Source organism: Felis catus, chromosome A3 (genome assembly GCF_018350175.1).
Source record: "Felis catus isolate Fca126 chromosome A3, F.catus_Fca126_mat1.0, whole genome shotgun sequence".
Classification (NCBI taxonomy): domain Eukaryota; kingdom Metazoa; phylum Chordata; class Mammalia; order Carnivora; family Felidae; genus Felis; species Felis catus.
The window spans coordinates 70694245-70719236 of record NC_058370.1 but is presented as its reverse complement, the minus strand read 5'-3'; positions in this window follow the sequence as shown (position 1 = coordinate 70719236).

Below are 24992 nucleotides of genomic sequence, written 5' to 3'. Positions count from 1 at the left end.
GATCAGAAACTTCAGATATTCTACCAGCATCAAGAGTACTAATTATTGCATTGGTTATAAAAATACATAAAATGTAAGAAAAATATTAAATGGGTATTATATATAACACTCCTAAACAGATTCAGAAATTCTCAATAATCAGAACATTTCATCCTACAGCAACAGAATATACATTCTTCTCCAGTACACAAGGAACATTCTCCAGAAGAGACCACATACTGGGACACAAATCAGCCCTCAGCAAGTACAAGAAGATCGATATCATACCATGCATATTTTCAGACCACAACACTATGCAACTGGAAATCAACCACAAGAAAAAAATTGGAAAGGTAAAAAATACTTGGAGACTGAAGAACATCCTACTAAAGAATGAATGGGCTAACCAAGAAGTTAAAGAGGAAGTTAAATAGTACATGGAAGCCAATGAAAATGATAACACTACAACCCAAAGCCTCAGGGATGCAGCAATGGCTGTCATAAGAGGAAACTATATAGCAATCTTGGCCTTTCTAAGAGGAAGAAAGATCTCAGATACACAACCTAACCTTATGCCTTTAAGACCTGCAAAAAGAACAGCAAATAAAACCCCAAATCAGCAGAAGACAGGAAATAATAAAGATTAGAGCAGAAAATTAATGCTATCGAAACCAAAATAAACAGTAGAACAGATCAATGAAACCAGAAGCTGGTTCTTTGAAAGAATTAACAAAATTGATAAACCACTAGCCAGTTTGGTCAAAAAGAAAAAGGAAAGGGCTCAAATAAATAAAATCAACACTGAAACAGGAGAGATCACAACCAACACAGTAGAAATAAAAACAGTAATAAGAGAATATTATGAACAATTTTACACCAATAAAATGGGCAACCTGGAAGAAATGGACAAATTCCTAGAAACATATACGCTACCAAAACTGAAACAGGAAGTAAGAGAAAATTTGAACAGACTCATAACCAGAAAAAATCAAATTACTAATCAAAAATCTCCCCCAAACAAACAAACAAACAAACAAACAAAAAACACAGGAGTCCAGGGCCAGATGGCTTTCCAGGGGAATTCTACCAAACATTTAAGGAAGAGTTAACACCTATTTCTTTGAAGCTGTTCCAAAAAAATAGAAATGTAAGGAAAACTTCCAAAGTCTTTGTATGAGGCCAGGATTATCTTGATTCCAAAACCAGACAGAGACCCCACTAAAAAGGAGAACTACAGACCAATTTCCCTGATGAACATGGATGCAAAAATCCTCAACGAGATATTAGCCAACCGGATCCAACAATACATTACAAAAATTATTCACCATGACCAAGTGGGATGCAGGGATGATTCAATATCCACAAAACAATTAACGTGATTCATCACATCAATAAAAGAAAGGACAAAAACCATATGATCCTCTCAAGAGATGCAGAGAAAGCATTTGACAAAATACAGCATTCTTTCTTGATAAAAACACTCAAAAAAGTAGGGGTAGAAGGAGCATACCTCGAGATCATAAAAGCCATATACAAAAGACCCAATGCTAATATCATGTCAATGTGGAAGAACTGAGATCTTTCCCCCTAAGGTCAGGAACAAGACAGGGAGGTCCACTCTCACCACCATTATTAAACAAAGTTTTGGAAGTCTTAGCCTCTGCAATCAGACAACACAAAGAAATAAAAGACATCCAAATAGGCCAGGAGGAGGTCAAACTTTTACTCTTCACAGAGGACATGATACTCTATGGAAAACCCAAAAGATTCCACCAAAAAACTGCTAGAACGGATTCATGAATTCTGCAAAGTTGCAGGATATAAAATCAATGCACAGAAATCAGTTGCATTCCTATACACCAACAATGAACTGACAGAAAGAGAAATCAAAGAATCGATCCCATTTACAATTGCACAAAAAACCATAAAATACCGAGGAAGAAATTTAAACAAAGAGGGAAAAATGTATACACTGAAAAGTATAGAAAGCTTATGAAAGAAATTGAAGAAGACACAAAAAATGGAAAAAGATTCCATGCTCCTGGATAGGAAGAACAAATATTGTTAACATGTCAATACTACCGAAAGCAATCTACATATTCAATGCAATCCCTATCAAAATAACACCAGAATTCTTCACAGAGCTAAAACAAACAGTCCTAAAATTTGTATGTAACCAGAAAAGACCCCAAATTGCCAAAGCAAACTTGAAAAAGAAAACTAAAGTAGGAGGCATCACAATCCCAGACTTCAAGCTGTACTACAAAGCTGTAATCAAGACAGTATGGTACTGGCACAAAAATAGACATTCAGATCAATGGAATAGAATAGAGAACCTGGAAATGGACCCACAAGTGTATGGCCAACTAAACTTTGACAAAGCAGGAAAGAATATCCAATGGAATAAAGACAGTCCCTTCAGCAAGTGGTTCTGGGAAAACTGGACAGTGACATGCAGAAGAATGAACCTGGACCACTTTCTTACACCATACACAAAAATAAACTCAAAATGGATGAAAGACCTAAATGTAAGACAGGAAGCCATCAGAATCCTTGACGAGAAAGCAGGCAAAAACCTGTTTGATCTTGGCTGCAGCAACTTCTTACTCAACATGTCTCTGGAAGCAAGGGAAACAAAAGCAAAAATGAACTACTGGGACCTCATCAAAATAAAAAGCTTCTGCACAATGAAGGAAACAATCAACAAAACTAAAAGGCAAACAACAGAATGGGAGAAGATATTTGCAAATGACATATCAGATAAAGAGTTAGTATCCAAAATCTATAAAGAACTTATCAAACTCAGCACTCAAAAAACAAATAATTCAGTGAAGAAATGGGCAAAAGACATGAATAGACACTTCTCCAAAGAAGTGACCATCCAGATGGTCAACTGACACATGAAAAAATGCTCCACATCACTCATCATCAGGGACATACAAATCAAAACCACAATGAGATACCACCTCACATCTGTCAGAATGGCTAACATTAACAACTCAGGCAACAACAGACCTTGACGAAGATGCGGAGAAAGATGATCTCTTTTGCATTGTTGGTGGGAATGCAAGCCTCTGCAGCCACTCTGGAAAACAGTATGGAGGTTCCTCAAAAAATTAAAAATAGAAATACCCTACAACCCAGCAATTGCACTACTAGGTATTTATCCAAGAGATACATGTATGCTGTTTTGAAGGGGCACATGCACCCCAATGTTTATAACAGCACTATCAACAATAGCCAAAGTATCAAAAGAGACCAAATGTCCATTGATGGATGAATGGATAGGGAAGATGTGGTATATATATACAATGGAGTATTACTCGGCAATCAAAAAGAATGAAATCTTGCCATTTGCAACTACATCCGTTGACCTTTAGAGTGAGTACTGAAAGATATGAATTTATTGTCATTAGTTGCTTGTAGAGTTGGAGTTTCTGTTGGTGTTCTCTGGTCCTTTGTAGTCTTTGTTGCTTTTGGTATTTATTTGTTTGTTTGTTTGTTTATTGTCTTTTCTCTCCTCAGAGATTCCCCCTTAAAATTTCTTGCAGGGCTGGTTTAGTGGTCACAAACTCCTTTCATTTTTGTTTGTCTGGGAAACTTTTTATCTCTCCTTCTATTTTGAATGACAGCCTTGCTGCATATTTTTCTCATTCAGCACATTGAATATATCCTGCCACTCCTTTCTGGCCTGCCAAGTTTCTGTGGATAGGTCTGCTGCAAACCTGATCTGTATTCCCTTGTAGATTAAGGACTTTTTCCTCTTCTTTCATGATTCTCTCCTGCCTGAGTATTTTGTGAATTTGACTATCATATACCTTGTTGATGGTCAGTTTTTGTTGAATCTCATGGGAGTCCTCTGTGCTTCCTGGATTTTGATGTCTGTGTCTTTCACCAGGTTAGGAAAGTCTTCCGCTATGATTTGCTCACATAAGACTTCTACCCTTATTTCTCTCTCTTCCTCTTCTGGGACCCCTATGATTCTGATATTGTTCCTTTTTCATGAGTCACTGATTTCTCTGATTCTTAAATCGTGCTCTTTTGCCTTAATCTCCCTCTTTTTTTCTGCTTCATTATTCTCCATAAGTTTGTCTTCTATATTGCTGATTCTGTGTTCTGCCTCATTCATGCTTCCTCAGTTATAACATTTTTAACTCATCCTGACTAGCTTTTACTTCTTTTATCTCTGCAGAAAAGAATACCAATCTATTTTTGACTCCAGCTAGTATTCTTATTATCATGATTCTAAATTCTGGTTCAGACATCTTGCTTATATCTGTGTTGGTTAAGTCCCTGACTGTCGTTTCTTCCTGCTTTTTCATTTGGGGTGAATTCCTTTGTTTCGTCATTTTGAATGGAGAAAAGGAATTAATGAGGTAGAAAAAAATTAAAATTAAAAAAATAAAAATTAAACAAAATTAAAATTATAAAGTTAAAAACACACACACACACAAAATCGAATAAGTGATGCTAGATCCTAGGTGTGTTTTGGTCTGGGTGTTGAAAGTGGCTTGATAGATTAGAGAAAAAAGAAGGGGGATAAAAAGGAAATAATTTCAAACTTTGACAAAATGAATACACTGAAGTAGACTAAAATGAAATGATGGAAGTAAAATGGAATTTTAAAAAATTTACACAAGAGTAAAAAACATAGTAGAAAAAAATTAAAGAAAATTATTTTTAACAACAATTGAAATAAAAATGAATTTTTTTCTTTTTCTGTATTGAAGAAAAATAAAATAAATGAAAAAGAGAAAAAAAAAAACAAAAGAAAATTGAATAGATGGACTGGCTAACAGACTGAAATACAACTTAAATTACTTCTTTTTCCCCTAGAAGTCAAACTATGAAGCACTTTATAGTCCATAAACTAAGCAGGCGGTGAGACTTGTGTTCTTGAAGAGTGAGGTTGGCCCAGTTGGGCGGGGTTTAGCATAACGGTTCTGTTCTCCACAAGATAGCACTGCTAGCCTATTGGGGTAGATTGTTGTGGCGCCTGTAGGTGTGTATGTGCATGCGTGGGAGCAGTGAAAATGGCGTCATCCAGCTATCCAGTCTCTAGTATCAAAACTCTGTTCTCCCTGATCAGCAATTGTGCACCCATCCTTCGTCTTTGGCTTCCATCCATTCCCCGCTTCCACACTGTCCATGACCAAGGCCCAGGCAGCACCTCCCTCCCGAATCTTGTCTCAGATATGGCTGCCTTCCCAAGCCCCCCACTTCTGAGGGACTGCGGCTTTGACCCACTCTGTCCCTCTGTGGAGTGTCCTACCAAGCAATGGCTGGCTGCCAGCCACACCCAGGAGCGCTTGTGGGACCGTGCTGCTGCTGATGCCCAGAGACTGTGGCTAGATGCCAGCCCACCCCAGAAAAAGTTCACAAGACAGTGTAGCAGCAGCACCTTAGGGATTATGGAAAATCACAACACACATCTGGCAACAGGCTTCACCCCCAACGACCTTGTTCCAGCACGAGTGAATATGGCTGGGGTCTACTGGGCCCAGGTGACCTCACAGCCTCTACCAAATGTCCTTCCAGCAGAACTGCTTCCCCCCGTGTGGCCCAAGAACCTCCTGAACCCCACTCTGATGCTAGGGATACACCCTTCCCATGAGAGCACTGCCAGGTATTGAGCTGTGGAGTTTCAGACGCTGCACTCCCCCTGTTTACAGTCTTAATGGAATTTAAACCTTCTCCTTTCTCCTTTCTCCTTTTTAGGTAAGTCCCTGCAGCTGTTTCCAATTTTCCACTTTCTGTCCAGCTGCTTTTTGGGAGGGTACTTTTCCTGTATGCTCTCCCTGTCCTCGTCTCTATCCACTCTCTGCACACAAAAGCAGCTTCCTGCCCTCCATGGCTTCTCTCTCCCCAAGTTCACGTCTCCACGCCATGTACCTGCTGAATTCCGTGGTTCAGGCTGTATGGATTGTTGTGTTAATCCTCAGATCAGTTTTCTAGGTGTGCAGGATGGTTTAGTGTTGGTCTGGCTATATTTCATGGATGCAAGACACACAAAAAACCTCCATGTTATTCCGCCATCTTGGCTCCTCCCCTCAGAATCTTATTTTTTATATAACACTTTGCACTTATCAAAATATCTAACTGGCATTTAACAGAAAGTACATAGATCAGATTCTTCAGATATTCTTCTAGAATCAAGAGTGCTAATTATTGCATTAGTTATAAAAATACATAAAATGTAAGAAAAAATTAAATTTATATTATATATCACTCCTCAATATAGCTTATAACTTATTAATAGTTGAATTCTTCCCACATTTCAAAAGGCAAAATGCTAATAATAAAAATGAAAATAATAGAATATAAATGTAAATAAAAAATAAAGAGACATGTCAAGCTTCATCATTTTTGATATAAAGTAATTATCTCTTTTCAAATAAACATGTAAATTAGGTCTCTACCTTTTTTTACATCTTATTGGTATTATTTTATATTATAACAAAAAGTATATTTTCAAGTATAATCAATTTTAAATCACATAAGGAGAAATTCAGAATCATTTGGATGAATGCTATCTAAATAATTTGTAATGACTTAAACAAAATTCCAAAAAGTAATGACTCATAGTTCACTTTGACAGAATGCTTGGGTAAATGGGAGAGTGTGTCTAACATGAAGAAAGCAACAACAACAAAACTAGAGCAGCATCTTTATTAAACATTCTCTGACAGGGACTGTTCTAATACATATCTATGGAACAGGTTCTACAATGATGTCCGTTTTAGGTAGGACAAACTGAAGCACATTTCTCTTGAATAAATTCTTCAGTGTCACACAACTGGTAATATGAGAGGCAAGATTTGACCCTAGATGATCTGAATCCCAAACCTAAACTTAACCACTTATTATGCCCAGACTTAGAAAATGCTACTCTATGGGCACAATGCACACAAAAAAATACATGTTTAGCCCACACTTTTCCAAGCATTATGATACTATGATAATCATAAAATTGCTCTCTTAAAGTCCTAATTTTATTTATGGATGTAATTCACCAACAAATGGGGTCATCTGTAATAGCATGAAATACCCATATTCTTTTATCATTTTTTAAATTCCCCTGTGTTAATATTTCCCATGATATAGACTGAGTTATTTTTCAACCTGAACTAAATTGAGAGTTCTTTAACCATTATTCTTTAGAATATAAGTCTAATTTCAACAGGAAATTAAGCATACTGTGTAAAATGGATGTTTGTATTACCTGCAGAGCAAAATGAGGACTTAGACTAGTATGTGAACGTCCTGTAGAAAAGTTAACATGCAGAACTTAATTCAAAGAAAATACTAGTATGCTATTATGACTTCAGTCAAAAGTAAAAATATAGGGAATATTTGAGTTTAAATGAGACTATTGAATTGGCATGTGAAAGAAATCTCTGCATGCAATTTGCTATCTTTGATTCAAATCTAGAATAATGTAAGGACAAGTGGCTTATAAACAGTGCCTAAAATCGAAACCCCATGTATTATATTTAAAATGATACCTGCTGTACATTATCCAAAATTATTGTATTTAGTTTTAAATAGCACTATTCTTAGTGACATTGAACATGAACAAGGGTCTTGGAAACTCTTTCTTTAAAAGGTCACTTTGTTATTGGGCTCATGAGCCAAGTTTTGGTCAATAGAAAAGATACCCCCAAAATGAGCTCAATCAATTAAGTCTATAGAAAATAAGTAGGGCATTTCACATTCATCTATATTTAGCCTACTCTGCCTTTTAGTGCCAGACTTTATTGCTGAGTACCTTGGGGAAAACATATCTGCTACAACCTCTCTATAAAAGTAGGGGGAAATGTAAAATGTTTATATAATTGTTTCATAGTTAACCTTTTTTAAAGGTAGATATTTTTGTTCAACCATATAAGGAAAAAAACCTTAAAATTCAGGGGCATTAATAGTGAAAATGTCAATGTACTCTGGAAAATTAACTGGTTCCCTTTTCATATGGTCTCTTTACTTGCCACCTTCTGTGACTGTAAAGCTGCAACCTAGAATCCTTAGAACCTTTTCAACTTCTGGGTTCAAGTGTAACACATGAAAAAAAAGAGAAAAATAAAGACAGCAACAGAAACTCATTCTGAATTTCTTTATATTATGTATTATAAACTTTTTTCAAAAACTTCTCAACTCCTGGGGGTTCTCAAAATATATAAATATATAAGCAAATCAGTATATAAGCAAATTAAAATATTGGGATTGCTGATGTAACAACATTTAGAAGATTGATTCTTGATCCTTGATTATGTTTCCCTGCTCCCTGGTTTGAGTGCAATTGCTTATCCTGCTAGTGGACTTGATACTCACAGGCAGTAATACTATAAAAGTGCTGAATCTGAGATAAGGAGCCTATGTGCCCTGTCACTCTTGACTGCAGATGATAAAACAAAGCCCTAGTCAATGAACAAGGGGGTGATCCTGGCTTTATAGGGCATGAAACTTTTTACAATTTTGTGTTTATTATATAAAAATACAAATTATAATAAATACAAGATTAGGAACAAATGGCCATGCTTATTTTGAATGAAGAAAATATCAAAACAATTACACACTTTAAAAGCCGACTCATTTCTTGGGGTGCTTGGGTGGCTCAGTCAGTTAAGCACCTGATTTCAGCTCAGGTCATGATATCACAGTTTGTGATTCAAGCCCTGCATTGGGCTCTGTGTTGACAGTTCAGAGCCTGGAGCCTGCTTCAGATTCTGTCTCCCTCTCTCTCTACCCCTCCCCCAATGACTCTCTGTGTCTCTCTCTCAAAAATAAACATTAAAACAAATTTTAATGGAAAAAAAAGCCAACTGATTTCTCAATTTCAACAAAATGTATTGTCATTAGAACCCATTGGGAAGCACCTCCCTGGATATCAAACAGTTCTAGGTGAGGGACCCAAAAGTTAAGGTTCACTGTTTCCCAGTCCCTAGGAAGGACTGTCCATTTCTTGAGAAGAGAGTTATTACACTTACATTATATAGAAGATGCTAAAACTACATCTTAAAAAAATTTTTTTGTAATGTTTATTTATTTATTTATTTTATTTTATTTTTTGTAATGTTTATTTATTTTTAAGAAAGAGAGAGATACAGAATGCTAGCAGGAGAGGGGCAGAGAGAGAAGGAGACACAGACTCTGAAACAGGCTCCAGGCTGCAAGCTGTCAGTACACAGTGCGATGCGGGGTTCAAACCCACAAACTGCAAGATCATGACCTGAGCCAAAGTCCAACGCTTAACTGACTGAGCCACACAGGTGCCCCTCTAGAACTACATCTTGATGGTACAATTTTGATCTACATCCTGTCAAAATTAAATAGTTCCCTCTATAAATTTTGTTGTAGAAAAACTATCTAAGAGAACTAAAAGTTTAAGAAATAAGGTGAGGGTAACCTCTTAATGATTTAAGTGCATTTAAACGCCAAATATCAAGAATTGTACTATTCTTAATTTTTCATAAAAGACTAAAATGCTTCACATCACTTCGTTTGGGAATGGTGATTTATTTTTTCCCTGGGTCTATTTTTTATTGCAAGGTTACACACAGCTCTCTTTTCTTAATAATGTTTCTGCATAATGTATAAATCAAACAGGTGCATTGATGGAGGATTTATGGAGGATTTTTTTTTTCATTCTCTGATCTCAGGAGACATCACAAAAGGAAGCAGCTAGGTCTTTGAAATGCGTTGGTTTGATGATTGTGCTTTTAGGACAAAGTGAGTAGATTCTGTGTTTTCTTTATAGTTTTACCAGTTAATAATTTTTATAATGCTAAGTTAACATTTTTCTAAAGGTTTCAATTAAAAACATGATTCAACAAAATTGCAAGCAGGTAAATACACCAGCTTCAAAGGTTTTAGATTGTTTCACTCATTCTGAAATGAATTGTGAGTTCATGCTCTATAAACCATCTAAAATAAAGAACTGGGGCACCTGGGTGGCTTAGCAGATTGAGTGTCTGACTCTTGATATTGGCTCAAGTCATGATCTCACATTTGTGGGACTAAGCCCCATGTCAGGCTCTGTGCTGACAGCATGAAACCTGCTTGGGATTCTCTCTCTCCCTCTCTCTCTGGTTCTTTCTCTCTCTTTCTCAAAATGAATAAACTTTAAAAAATGAAATAAAAATTGTTCATAAAAGACATTAAAGAAAAATTATGTGTATCAAGAGAGTTGCAATGAGAAAACTAAGCAGGAAACTATTTGAGAACAATTACAAACAAATATGTTTACCACTAAAGATGATACAGTATTACTTAGCTAAATAGGTTTTCAAGGAGCAGATTTTATAGAGAGAGAAGTACTTCAAAAAAGATAAATATTATGTTCCAACTAAATCCAAAGCTTAAATTGTTTGTGTCTCATATTCTAAATGCTACTGCCAGGTTTGAGCTGTTTTTATTTTCTTACCCAACTCATTTTATACAACATTTTGAGTTACTGCTGATTATTTCTTTTTTTTCCATTTCCTCTTTCCTTGATGACATCTAGATCCAAATCATAAATTATTTAAAATCTTTTAAGAAAACCCTTTACTAATAATTTAATGAAAAGCTGAGTTCTACTGGTAATTCTCAATACTTATGGTAAAACTACTGCAGTTCAAACTAAAAAGAAACCAGAAGGGCTTCAGTCATAATTTACCCAGATTTAATTTGAATTAACAGTCTAGACTCCCCGAGTAGTTGAAACTATTACCAAACTATTTCACTTAATCAGCAGAAAGGATGGTAAATGTGGGGCTTCATAATATCTTCAGCCATGTTTTTCAGTTATGTAAATAATGCAATTGTACTAATAAATAATAGCCTAAAGTGAGAGAGTGCAAAGAAGAAGTCATGGCAAGTGAGAAAAGATGTATTTCTGATATCAATTGTAAAGTAGATAATCAAAGAATCAAAAAGTTTGAAAGCATTATAAGAGGCATTTTTTTATTTGCCCAGGCTTTTCCAAAAGGAAGTTTTCAAATTTCTCTTTTCAAGACTTTGAAATGACAGGTTTTTTTGCCTTTCGTCCACATGAAGTGAGTTGTAGAGAAGCACAAGGGCTACCATAAGCCAGGGTCTCCTCAAGTAGTGAGGGGCATTGCACTATCCATTAGTTTTCAAGAGAATATTGTCAGCAAAGGAAAAGAATAACATTCCTGACTCAAAGTAATTATAAAACTATATATTATAATTGAGTGTGTTTGTTCTAAGGCAATATTGAGTGTGTGCAGACATTGGAATGAAGTGAAATACATAAAGGGTTTCCTTACAAGTTCCTTTTTCAATTGAAGTGATAGCCACATACTTCAGTATGCAGAATGATAGTATATAAAGGATAGCTTTTCTTTTGATGTCCTGTGTCACATTTTATTTTTGCATCAATAATTTCTTGTGAATTTTTCCTGAATCCCCAATTACATTGCCCAATCACTGGAAATGAATCTACTCTTACAATTCCTTTACATGATGCCAATCTCATGAATAATGCTGAGCACTACTTAAGAAATCAATAAATGTATATTGATTGACTAAATAAAAATTATTTCTGCAAAAGGAGAATTTCATTTTAATTAATAAGTAATAAATAAATTAAATAAATAATACATATTAAACTAATAACTTAAGTTTCATGGAAATGCCATTTTATGCAAGAAATATAGATTATAAAATGCTCAAAATATGTCTGAACAAAGTAATAAAGCATGATAAAATGGTAAAATAGCAAATTAACTGTGATTTGAATGAATTCAAGGCTACTCTTAATAACTGATGAGTTGTTCTCATGTGCCTTTTCAGGTAGTAGAAGACCTGACACAAACATCATAAGTCATCTGAGTGCAGAGGAGGATATAGGTAGTGTTATGTGGTGATTGAGACTATTTCTCAAGGCATACGTTAGACATATCCTGACTACACCCATGGATTATACCATGGACAGTTGGGAAGTATCATGAAAGAGGATTACGACCCTCATACTGTAGGTGGTGGTTTGAATCGGATACCTAGATCATTATTATATAACTTTATTTCCTTGTCACTGTGGGGTTTTTTTTTTAACACAGAGGTTATAATTGTTGTTCTTTAATTCCCACACACCTTGTACACACAGTGAGAATACATTTACAGTTCTGCACCATTAAGAATCTATCCAGGAATTAGACTGGCAATTTAGGTCACTGTCAAAGCAAGCAAGAATTACATGGAGATGTAATATATCAGTTTAGAGGCAGATCTGGGGACTGAGGGGAAGTTTTATAGATCATGGTTATGTTAGGCAATGCAAAAACTAGGAAAATATGCTTCGTAGCATGTGGTTAATTGTTGCCTTACTTTTATGCTTCTATCTTGAAGCCAATGGTTCCTCAAGAGTAATGTATACACTCTAGTGGAGTCTCAACATGACTTACTGTTGTACTAAGCAAATATTTTATACTTTCTAATTCTGTTTTTTATCTTAAAAATAAATATTAATGATATTAATATTTAATATATGGATTCCCCTCCCACTCCTACTCATTCTATATATCAAATTTTACAAATTTTCAAGCAAATGAGGTATATTGGCAGGATAGAGTCAAAGTTCCACAATGCAGAAATTTTCATCATGAGGCCATCACTGCTTCAATGGCTTTCAACATATTATGATTTATAAGGGCTTATGTTTGCCAGTTTAAACTGATTTAGGGATTATACCTTCTAGTTTTAACTAACTTAGTTCCACCGAAAGTAACAGAAGCTATGAAAGTTACTTACAAATAAATGTCAGGTTAAAGATAGTATTAATAATAGCATAGCAAGAAGTAAAAAGTTGGCAAAGGCTACACTACCGCAATTACAAGTCCTATTAACCACATTATGAGGTGAAATAGATGATTTAATCTCTATTCTCTAAAGTTAACAAAGAATTTCAGATAAGAGTATTTTATGTCTTAAGATATTAACTAAATATTATGGAACCAATATGATTCTCAGTCCACTTATAAAAGCTAAGCATCAAAACAGGAGCTGAAACTCTACATCCTTATCAGTTATTATTTAAAATCATGTAGTACTTAATCCAAACTTAGTGATAAACATTAGAAGCCATCTTTCAGGGCACCCAGGTAGCTCAGTCAGTTAAGCATCCAACTCTTGATTTTGGCTCAGGTCATGATGTCATGGTTTTGTGAGCTTAAGCCCCATGTCGGGCTCTGTGCTGACTCTGCAGAGCTTGCTTGGGATTCTCTCTCTCTTTCTCTGCCCTTCCCTGGCTCATGCTCTCTTTGTCTCTCTCAAACTAAATAAATAAACTTAAAAAAATTATTTAAAAAATGTAAGGCATCTTTAATAGTTTCTTTCTTAATAATGCAAAACAAAAAGCTACATGTTATTGGTAAGTACTTCGTTTACTGCTCTAGATAAAAGTGGATGAAACAGTAAATAGAAAATGATATGGCACAAATTAAAATAAATTTACCATTTAAAATAATATTAAAAACATTGCTGGAGATTGGTAAAAATATGTTTTGCTATAAAGTTATAGGAAATTATAGGTGTTTAATTTTATGGTATTTTAATAATCAAATAAATAAAATGTAAGTTACATTTTTATGAGCCACAAAAATACACATGTATGAGAAACATAACAGAAAGTAACCAACACAAACAGATGGATTTTAATCTAACCATATCAATCATATTAAATGTAAACAGTCTAAACTCACCAATCAAAACAAAGAGAATGCCAGACCAGATAAAAAAAAAGCAAGTTCTGGAGGCTACGCACGTGTGGAAGGAGGGAGCATATGGGAAATCTCGGTACTTTCCACTCAAATTTGCTGTAAACTAAAACTGCTCTAAAAAATAGTCAAAAAAGAAAAATAATAGAAAGAAAAAGCAAGATCCAAACAGATACTATATACAAGAAACCCAAACAAAGTATAAAGGCATAGATTGGTTAAAAGTAAAAGACTGAAAAAAAATATACCAAACATTAATCAAAAGAAAGTGGGAATATCTATAATAATATCAAAGTAGACTTCCGGAAAAGGATTATTACCAGGGTTAAAGAAGGACACTATATAATAATAAAGAAGATGAAACATTTCAAAATGTGTATGCAGTTAACAATAGAGATTCAAGTGGTGCCTGGGTGGCTCAGTTGGTTAAGCATCCGATTTCAGGTCAGGTCATGATTTCATGGTTCATGAGTTCAAGCCCCGTGTCAGGCTCTGTGCTGACAGCTCAGAACTTGGAGTCTGTTTCAGATTCTGTGTCTCCTTCTCTCTCTGCCCCTAGCCCACTCACACTCTCTCTCTCTCTCAAAAATAAATAAACATTAAAAAAATAGAGATTAAAAATAAATAAAGCAAAACTGACAGAACTGAAAGGAGAAAGATAAATCCACAATTATGACTACAGACTTCAACACTGTTACCTCAAAAATGTTTACAACAGTTTTATTTATAATCACCCCAAACTGGTGACTATCAAGATGTTTTTCAACAGATGAATAAACAAATCTACACAATGAAATGGGATCAGCAATAAAAATAAACTACTGAATCACACAACAACATTGCTCAATCTCAAATTAATTTTCTTAGTAAAAGAAGCTGGATCCAAGGGCTATGTACTCTTCCTTTCTATTTATAAGACATTTTGAAAAAGGCAAAATTTTAGGGGCTGAGAAAACATCAATGATCGCCAGAGTTTGGGAGGGGAGGAGGAAAGATGCCACCAAGGGGCAGTAGGAAGAATATTTTGGGGGTGATAGAAATGTTCTGTATCTTGATTGTGGTTTTGGATAAACTAATGTGTGCATTTATAAGGGTTCATAGAACTATATACGGCATGGTATGAACTTTCCTGTATGTAAATAAAAAAAATGAAGATAACAATATGAAATACAATGGATTAATAGAATTGAATCTGAGCTAAACAGAAACTTTAAAAATACTTTCCATTCATTTTACAATTAAGGGATTTTGCCATTAATTATCTATTGAATTACCTATTGAACATTAATTACCTATTAAATATTTTCTCATATTAAACAATGCTACCATGAACACAACATTTAAATTTCTCTTCTGTATATGTGCTAGAAATTCTTGAGGATAAATGCATAGAACTATAATCTCTGGATTATGTAATACGTGTATAATAAAGTACATTCACAAAAACACTAAGATTAAGACATACTTTATATTTGTCTTTCCAAATCCCCAGAATACATGTGATTCTCATAGTCAGTATAGTGCTTTCACAAAATACATAGACATATTTTCTAACAAATATGGATATTTTGCAAACTTCCAGTTTCATATTACTGCCGAGAGATGTCACAGAATCCACAAAGAAGGAATAGTTGATATTTATTGAAATATGAGATTAGAAGTAGACATATCTGCAACCAATTCAAGATGCTATACTTGGGCTACGCTTATATTTAAAAATAATGCTAATAGTGGTTTCTCTATGTCTGTTCTTTATTAATCTTAAAAATTATAGCTAATTACTGTGATGTGGTAGGTAATTTTCCTCTGTTTTATATATTTTTTTCTGATTTATGTGATGATGAGCATTACATAGTATGATATGCATTATAACATATCAGAAGTGCCTTGAACAAGCTTTTATATAAACTTATTAATTTCAGACTATTCATGATGATACATATAGGTCTGGTCCATGGATTTCATCTGCTATATAATATTCAATTGATAATGCCCTACATTTTATTTATTCACTTATCTATGGGTGGATTTGGCACATGTTTCCAAATTTTACTATTTGTTTTAACGTTAATTCACCTATTTTGAGAGAGAGGGAGGGAGACAGCATGTGTGAGTGGGGGCAGAGAAAGGGAGAGAGAGAATCCCAAATGGGCTCCACTCTGTCAGTGCAGAAATTGATGGAGGGCTCCATCTCACAAACTGTGAGATCATGACCTGAACGGAAATTGCGCCAGACACTTAACACACTGAGCCACCCAGATGACCCACGCCCCAGATTTACTATTTTAAATAATGCCACTAGGAGCATACTTTTGTAGATGTATTTACAAGAACTTCTCAAGGCAATACACTTAGAATTTTAATTTCTGTATTATATCATAGATATATTTTTAAAATACTAAAGGGGCACCTGAATAGGTTAAGCATCCGACTTTGGCTCAGGTCATGATCTCACGGTTCATGGGTTCAAGTCCTGCATCAGGCTCCATGCTTACAGCTGGGAGCCTGGAGCCTGTGTCTCCCTCTCTCTCTGCCCCTCCCCTGCTCTCTCTGTCTCTAAAGCAAAACAAATAAATGTTAAGAAAAAATTTTTAAATAAATAAATAAATTACTCATAATTTCTGAATTACTCTCCAAAGTGACTAAGCATATTTAAAGGTTCATAAAATGTGCATGGGATTTTGGACCTTCTAAATGTTCATTAACATTGAAAAGTTATATTTGATTTTTGCCACTCCAATGGGTGTAAGATAATATAAAACTAACATAACTTGGAAATTAATTTGGAAAGCTATTGGGTGACAAAGAACTGTTTCTGATATACCCTTTATTAAGTTTTTATACAGTTTTATACAGTTTTATACATTTTGGTTAAATTTATTCCTAAATAAGATGTAATTTTTGTATACAATCTGAATACCACCTTACTGTTCTTCCATATATTTTAATCAACCATTGTTATGTACACATATTATAAATTGATCCTTTTTCTTCATTTTTATTGAGGCTTAACTTACATGCAGTTCACAAATCTTACTTGGTACCCTGATAATTTTATATAAATGAATACATAAATATTTGGACTTCAAGAAGATAAAGAGAACATAGAGCCTACCTTTTACCCTTCTCAGTATGTACTGTCACTGAAAATAATCATATATTATTTTACCTGCTACTAAACACAATAAAAATAGAATTGCATACAAAATACTCCTTAGATCCTGGCTTCTTTCAGTCTACATTGCATCAGTGAGATTGGTACATACTGTTATATGTAGTAGAATTCACCATTTGTCATTATTTTTTTTTCTATCTCTTTTCTTTTCTTCCAATGTACTTAACATAAAGTGTTATATTAGTTTCAGATATACAATATAGTGATTCAACATTTCCATATACTAGTGCTCATCAAGGTAAGTGTACTCTTATTCTTTTACCTATTTCACCCAATCCCTCACCTACCTTCCCTCTGGTAACTATCTTTTATTTTAAACTATATATTTTTAAAGTCAAACTCATAAAATCAAGACTAAAAAGTGGTTCCAGGATTTGGGGAGTGGAGAAAATAGGGAGAATTTGGTAAAATGGTACTAACTCTTAGTTATGACATGAATAATGTCTAAGGACCTAATGTTAAACATGATGACTATAGTTTATATCACTCCGTTATGTAATTGAAATTTGTTACTGGAGTAGAACCTAAATGTTCACATTAATGATAATGATGATGATGATGATAAATCGATACATATGTAAGGTGATGGATATGCTCATTAAATTGTTGGGAAGAATGCTTTCACAATGTACACAGGTAGCAAATCACCATTATGTATACTTTAAAACTCTTGTGATTTCATTTGTCAATTAATTATACCCCAATAAAGAGGTAAAGATTAAAAAAATAAATTGTACCAATTTATATTCTGACCAATCATGTGTAAAAATTGCTTCATATCTAAACTATTATGTTATTGTCTTTTTGTTTTCCCAATTGCATATTTATAGGTCATTGACATTTGATGGTGCTGCTGTGATTCATATTTTTCCCTTTTAAAAAATGTGCTAAGTTTTGCCAGGGCCTGGACAGTGTATGACCCCTTCTTAATATACCATTATTTTCAGGAGCAGAAAACATCACAAGCTTTCATAACATGCAAAAGACAGAAACCTAGAAAAAAAAGACAAAACAAAAAAATTATCCCCAAAAGAAAGATAAAGAAAAAATCACAGCCAAGGACTTACTCAAACAGATAAAAGCAATGTATCTGAACAAGAATTTAGAACAACAGTAATAAAAATACTACCTGGGATTGAAAGAAACATAGAGGACACCAGAGAAACCCTGGCTGCAGAAATAAAAGACATAAAAACTAGTCAGGCCAAAATAAAAGGAAGCTATAACTGAGATACAAAACCAACAGGATGTAATCACAATGAGGATGGAAGAAACAGAAGGTCAGATAGGTGATATAGAAGATAAAATTATGGAAAATAATTAAACTGAAAATAAGAGGGAAAAAAACTATTAGATCATTACTATAAACTTAGGGAACTTAGCAACTCAATAAAGTGAAATAATATCCATATCATAGGAGTCCAGAAGAATAAGAGCAGGAGAAAGAGGAAGAAGGTTTATCTGAACAAATTATAGATGACAATTTCCCTAATCTGGGAAAGGAAACAGGCATTCAAGTCCAAGAGGCACAGAGAACTCCCCTCAAAATCAACAAAAACAGGTCAACACCAAGACATATCATAGTGAATCTTGCAAAATACAAAAATAAAAGGAGAATTCTGAAGGCAGCTAGAGATAAAAGGTCCTTAAATTACAAGGGTAGATACATAAGGTTTGCAGCAGACATGTCTCCCTTTGGCAGGACAGAAGGGAATGGCATGATATATTCAATGTGCTAAATGCGAAAAATATGCAGGCAAGAATATTTTATCCAGCAAGGTTATCATTCAGAACAGGAGAGATAAAGTGTTTCCAAGACAAGCAAATACTAAAGGGGTTTGTGAACAATAAACCAGCTCTGAAAGAAATATTAAAGGGGACCCTTGGCAGGGAAAGAGAGACCTAAAACAACAAAGACTAGAAAGGAACAGAGATCTACAGAAACAGCAAGTTTGCAGGTAATACAATGGTACTAAATTCCTACCTATCAATAATTACTCTGAATGTAAATAGACTAAATGCTCCAATCAAAAGACATAGAGTATCACAATGGAGATATATATATATATATATATATATATATATATATATATATATATATATATGCAAACAAATAAGACCCATCTATATACTGCTTACAAGAGACTAATTTAAGACCCAAAGACAAATCCAGATTGAAAGTGAGAGAATGGGAAACAATTTAGCATGATAATGGTTATCAAAACACAGTTGGACTAGCCATACTTACATCAGAAAAACTAGATTTTAAATCAAAGACTGTAGTAAGTTAGAGATGAAGAAGGGCACTATGTAATAATAAACGGGTCTATCCAACAAGAAGATCTACCAATTGTAAATATTTATGCCTCCAATTTGAAAGCAGCCAAATATACGAATCAATTGATAACAAACTAAAATAAACTTATTGATCATAATATAGTGATAGTAGGGGACTTTAACATCCCACTCACAGCAATAAAGAAACAATGGCTTTGAATGACACACTGGCCCAGACAGACTTAACAGATATATTCAGAGCATTTCATCCTATAGCAGGAGAATACATATTCTTCTCAAGTACACAGAACATTCTCCAGAATCAATTACATACTGGGTGACAAATCAGGTCTCAACCAGTACAAAAAGACTGAGATCATACCACACATATTTTCAGAAAAAAACACTATGAAACTTGAAGTGCAACCACAAGAAAAAATTTGAAAGACCACAGATACAAGGAGGTTAAAGAACATTCGACCAAAGGGGCACCTGGGTGGTTCAGTTGGTTAAGTGTCTGACTTTGGCTCAGGTCATAATCTCGCGGTTCATAAGTTCAAGCCTCACATCAGGCTCTGTGCTGACAGCTCAGAGCCTGGAGCCTGTTTTAGATTCTGTGTCTCCCTCTTTCTCTGCCCTTACCCTACTCATGTTCTGTCTGTCTCTCTTCCCTTTCTATTTCTCAAAAATAAATAAATATTTTAAAAAATTAATGTAAAAAAAAAGAACATTCTACCAAGGAATGGATGGATTAACCAGGAAATTAAAGAAGAAATTAAAAAAAAATACATGGAAGCAAATGAAAATGAAAACACTACAGCCCTAAATCTTTGGGATGCAACAAAGATGGTAGTAAGAGGAAAGAATATAGCAATACAGATGTTCCTCAAGAGGCAAGAAAAGTCTCAAATATATAACCTAACCTTACACCTAAAGGAGATGGAAAAAAAAAAATCACAGCAAATAAAGCCTAAAACCAGCAGAAGGAAATAATAAAGATTAAAGCAGAAATAAATGATATAGATATAAAAACAAAAAAACAATAGAACAGATCAACAAAACTAGTTTCTGGTTCTTTGAAAGAATTAATAAAATTGATAAACCCATAGCTAGACTTATCAAAAAGAACAAAAAGACACAAATAAATTAAATCATGAATGAAAGAGGAAAGATCACAAACATCACAGAACTACAAACAATTATAAGAGAATACTATATGCCAACAAATTGAGCAATATGGAAGAAATGGATAAATTCCTAGAAACATATAAACTACCAAAACTGAAACAGGAAGATATAGAAAATTTGAACAGACCCATAAGCAGCATAGAAATTTAATCAGCAATCAAAAATCTCCCAACAAACAGAAATCCAGGGCCAGATGGTTTTGCAGGGGAATTCTACCAAATATTTAAAGAAGAGTTAATACTTATTCTTCTAAAACTGTTCCAGAAAATAGAAATGGAAGGACAACTTCCAAAGTCATTCTATGAGACCAGCATTACCTTTATTCCAAAACCAAAGACCCCATTAAAAAGAATTACAGACCAATATCCCTGATGAACACTGATGCAAAAATTCTCACCAAGGTATGAGCAAATCAAATCCAAGAGTACATTAAAAGAATGAATCGCCATGATCAAGTGGGATTCATTCTTGGGCTGCAGGGCTGGTTCAATATTTACAAAACAATCAATGTGATGCATCACATTAATGAAAGGATAAGAACCATTTTAGTTTTTCAATAATTACAGTAAAAGCATTTGACAAAATACAGCATCCTTTCCTCAAAAAATAGATAGAAGGAACATACCTCAACATCATAAAGGCTATTTATGAAACACTCACAGATAATATCCTCAATGAAGAAAAAGTGAGAGCTTTCCCCTAAAGTCGGGAACATGGTAGGGATGCCCACTCTCACCACTGCTGTTCAACATAGTACTGGAAGTCCTAGCCTCAGCAGTTAGACAACAAAGAGAAATAAAAGGCATCTAAATAGACAAGGAAGATGTCAAACTGTCACTTTTCACAAATGATGTGATACTGTATGTAGAAAACCCAAAAGACTCCATCAAAATTACTAGAACTGATACATATAGTCACAGGATATAAAATAAATATATAGAAATCTGTTGCATTTATATACACCAATAATGAAGCAGCATAAACAGAAACCAAGGAATTGATCCCATGTACAATTGGACCAAAAACTTTAAGATACCCAGGAATAAAACTAGCCAAAGAGGTAAAAGATCTGTACTCTGAAACTATAGAGCACTAATGGAAAAAAATTGAAGAAGACACAAGGAAGTGGAAAAACATGCCATGCTCACATATTAGAAGAAAAAATATTGTTAAAATGTCTATACTACCCAAAACAAGTTACACACTCAATGCAATCCCTACCCAAATAATATGAGCATTCTTCACAGATCTAGAATAAACAATTCTAAACTTTGTATGGAATCATAAAAGATGCTGAATAGCCAAAGTAATGGTGGAAAAGAAAAGCAAACTGGGAGGCATCACAATTCCAAACTTCACACTGTATTACAAAGCTGTAATCATCAAAACAGTATGGTGCTGGCACAAAAACAGACACATAGATCAATGGAACAGAACAGAGAACCCAGAAATGGACACACAACTAATCCTCAACAAAGCAGGAAAGAATATTCAATGGAAAAAAGATGGTATCTTCAACAAATGGTGTTGGGAAAACTGGACAGCAACGTTCAGAAGAATGAAACTGGATCACTGTCTTACACCAAAGACAAAAATAAATTCAAAATAGATAAAATACCTAAATGTGAGACAGGATACTGTCAAAAACCTAGAGTAGAATACAGGCAGAAACTTCTTTGGCCTCAGCTGTAGCAACCTCTTACTAGATACATCTCCAGAGACGGGGAAACAAAATCACAAATGAACTATTAGGACTTCATCAACATAAAAAGTTTCTGCACAGAAAAGGAAACAATTAACAAATATAAAAGGCAACCTAGAGAATGAGAGGAAATATTTGCAAGTGACATACCAGATAAAGGGTTAGTATCCAAAATCTATAAAGACCTAATCAAACTCAACACCCAAAAACCAAATAATCCAGTTAAACAATGGACAGAAGACATGAATAGACATTTCTCCAAAGACATACAGATGGCTCACAGACACATGAAAAGATGATCAACATCACTCATCATCGGGGAAATAAAAATCAAAACCACAATGAGACTCCACCTTGCACTTGTCAAAATGGTTAAAATTAACAACTCAGGAAACAACAGATGTTGGCTAGCATATGGAGAAAAGGGAACCTTCTTACACTGTTGGTGGGAATGTAAACCTGTGAAGCCACTCTGGAAAACAGTATGGAGATTCCTCAAAAAGTTAAAAATAGAACTACCCTGGGGCACCTGGGTGGCTCAGTCAGTTGAGCGTCTGGCTCAGGTCATGATCTCTCTGTCCGTGGGTCTGTGGGCTCAAGCCCCATGTCCGTGTCTGTGCTGACAGATGAGAGCCTGGAGCGTGTTTCAGATTCTATGTCTCCCTCTCTCTCTGCCCCTACCCCACTCATTCTCTCTCTCTCTCTCTCTCTCTCTCTCTGTCAAAAATAAATAAACATTAAAAAAAATTAAAAAAAAAATAGAACTACCCTATGACCCAACAATTGCACAACTAGGTATTTACCCAAAGGGTAAAAAAAATGCTAATTTGAAGGAGTACATGCACCCCAATGTTTATAGCAGCATTATCAACAATAGCCAAATTGCAGAAAGAGCCCAAATGTCCAACGACTGTTGAATGGATAAAGATGATGTAGGGGATATATACAATGGAATATTACTCGGCAATAAATAAGAATGAAATCTTGCCATTTGCAATGACATCGATGGACTTAGATTGTAATATGCTAAGTGAAATAAGTCAGTCACAAAAATACAAATACCACATGATTTCACAAATAAGTAGAATTTAAAAAACAAAACAGGAATATAGGGGAATGAAGGAAAAATAAATTAAGAAAAACGGAGGCAAATCATAAGAAACTTAACTATAGAGAACAAGTTGAGGGCTGCAGGAGAGTAGGTGGAGGGATGGACTAAATAGGTGATAGGCATTAAGAGGGCACTTGTGATGAGCACTGGGTGTTATATTAAATGACAAATCACTAAATTCTACTTCTGAAACCAATACTACACTATTTGTTAATTAACTTGAATTTAACCAAAAACTTAGAAGAAAAAAAAATTTGCTAAGTTTTTAGTAGTTTGGGGACAGTTTTTAATCATAAAGTGCTATTAAATTCTATCGAATGCTTTCCTGCTTCTATGTTTTTCCCCACTTTATTCTATAAATGTAGTGAATTACTTTGATAGATTTTTTTAAATGTTATATCATACTTGCCTTTGTGAAATATATCTCTCTTGGTTGTTATGTATTATCCTTTACGTAGCTTAAAGTGTTTTGTGCCTATATTCACAAAAGTCTTCTACCTATGATTTTCTTTTTGTAATGTCCTTGTTAGCTGTTTAAATCAATGCTATAATGTGCCCATAAATATATAGGTAAGTATGACATCTTTCTATATATGTTCTTTAGAATAATTTGTATAAGATCAGTATTTTTGTTTAATAGGTATAGTTCTAATAATTTTTCTGTTTTTTCTGGTACATAATTTGATGTTATATTTTTCAAGGAACTTGTCTATTTTATCTAAATTGGACAAAACTTGTTTTGGACATTAATTGAAATAAACAATACAGAAAGATAAATACTGTATGATCTGACTTACATATGGAATCTAAAAAAAAAGGTGAACTCAAAAGTAGGAGTATAGAATGACCGGAGGTGAGGGAAACGGGCATATAATGGTCCAAGTGTACAAATTTACTCATAAGATGAACAAGTTTGGGGTATCAAATGTATATTATACAACATGATGACTATAGTTAATATTGTATTGTGTATTTTAAATTTGCAGTAAGTCTTATTTATTCTCAGCACACACACAATTAAAGGTAACTATTTGAGGTGATTGATGTGTTAACTAACTTGATAGTGGTAATTATTTTACAATATATATGTATGTCAAGTCATCGTGTTTGTACATTATAAATATGTACAATTTTATTTGTTTACCTCAGTATTTCTGGGAGAGAGAAATTTAAAAAATGTATCTCAACTTTTAAACATGTGGGAATCTGTAGTGATGTGTTCTTTTTCATTTTTGGTATCAGTAATTTGTGTTTTACCTTTTTTTTTTTGATTTGTCTTACAATGGGTTTACAAATTGTATTAATTTTATCAAAGAAATAATGTTTACCTGTGACGATTTTTACAGAAAATATATTTTCCCCTTTTTATTTTATTTAATTTTTTTAATGTTTATTTATTTTTGAGAGAGAGTGAGAGACAGAGCATGAGCGGAGGAGGGGCAGAGAGAGAGGAAGACACAGAATCTAAAGCAGGCTCCAGGATCTGAGCTGTCAGCACAGAGCCCGACGTGGGGTTCGAACTCACAACCGCGAGATCATGACCTGAGCCAAAGTCAGACTGAGCCATGCAGGTGCCCCAATTTTCCCTTTTTTAATTCCTCTTTTATGTTTATTATTTGCTTCTACTTTTTGTAGATTAATTTATAATCTCTTTTCTAGGTTTAAAGTTGAAATATTGTCATTGATTTTTCAGTCTTTTATACTGAAAGTTACTTATAGTTGTAAATTACTTTCTAAGCACATTAAACTGGCATGATACAATTTTGATATATTGTATTGTCTTACCATTCAGTGAAAATATATTCTAATTTTCTTTTTTTATTCTAATTTTCATTTTACTTCTTC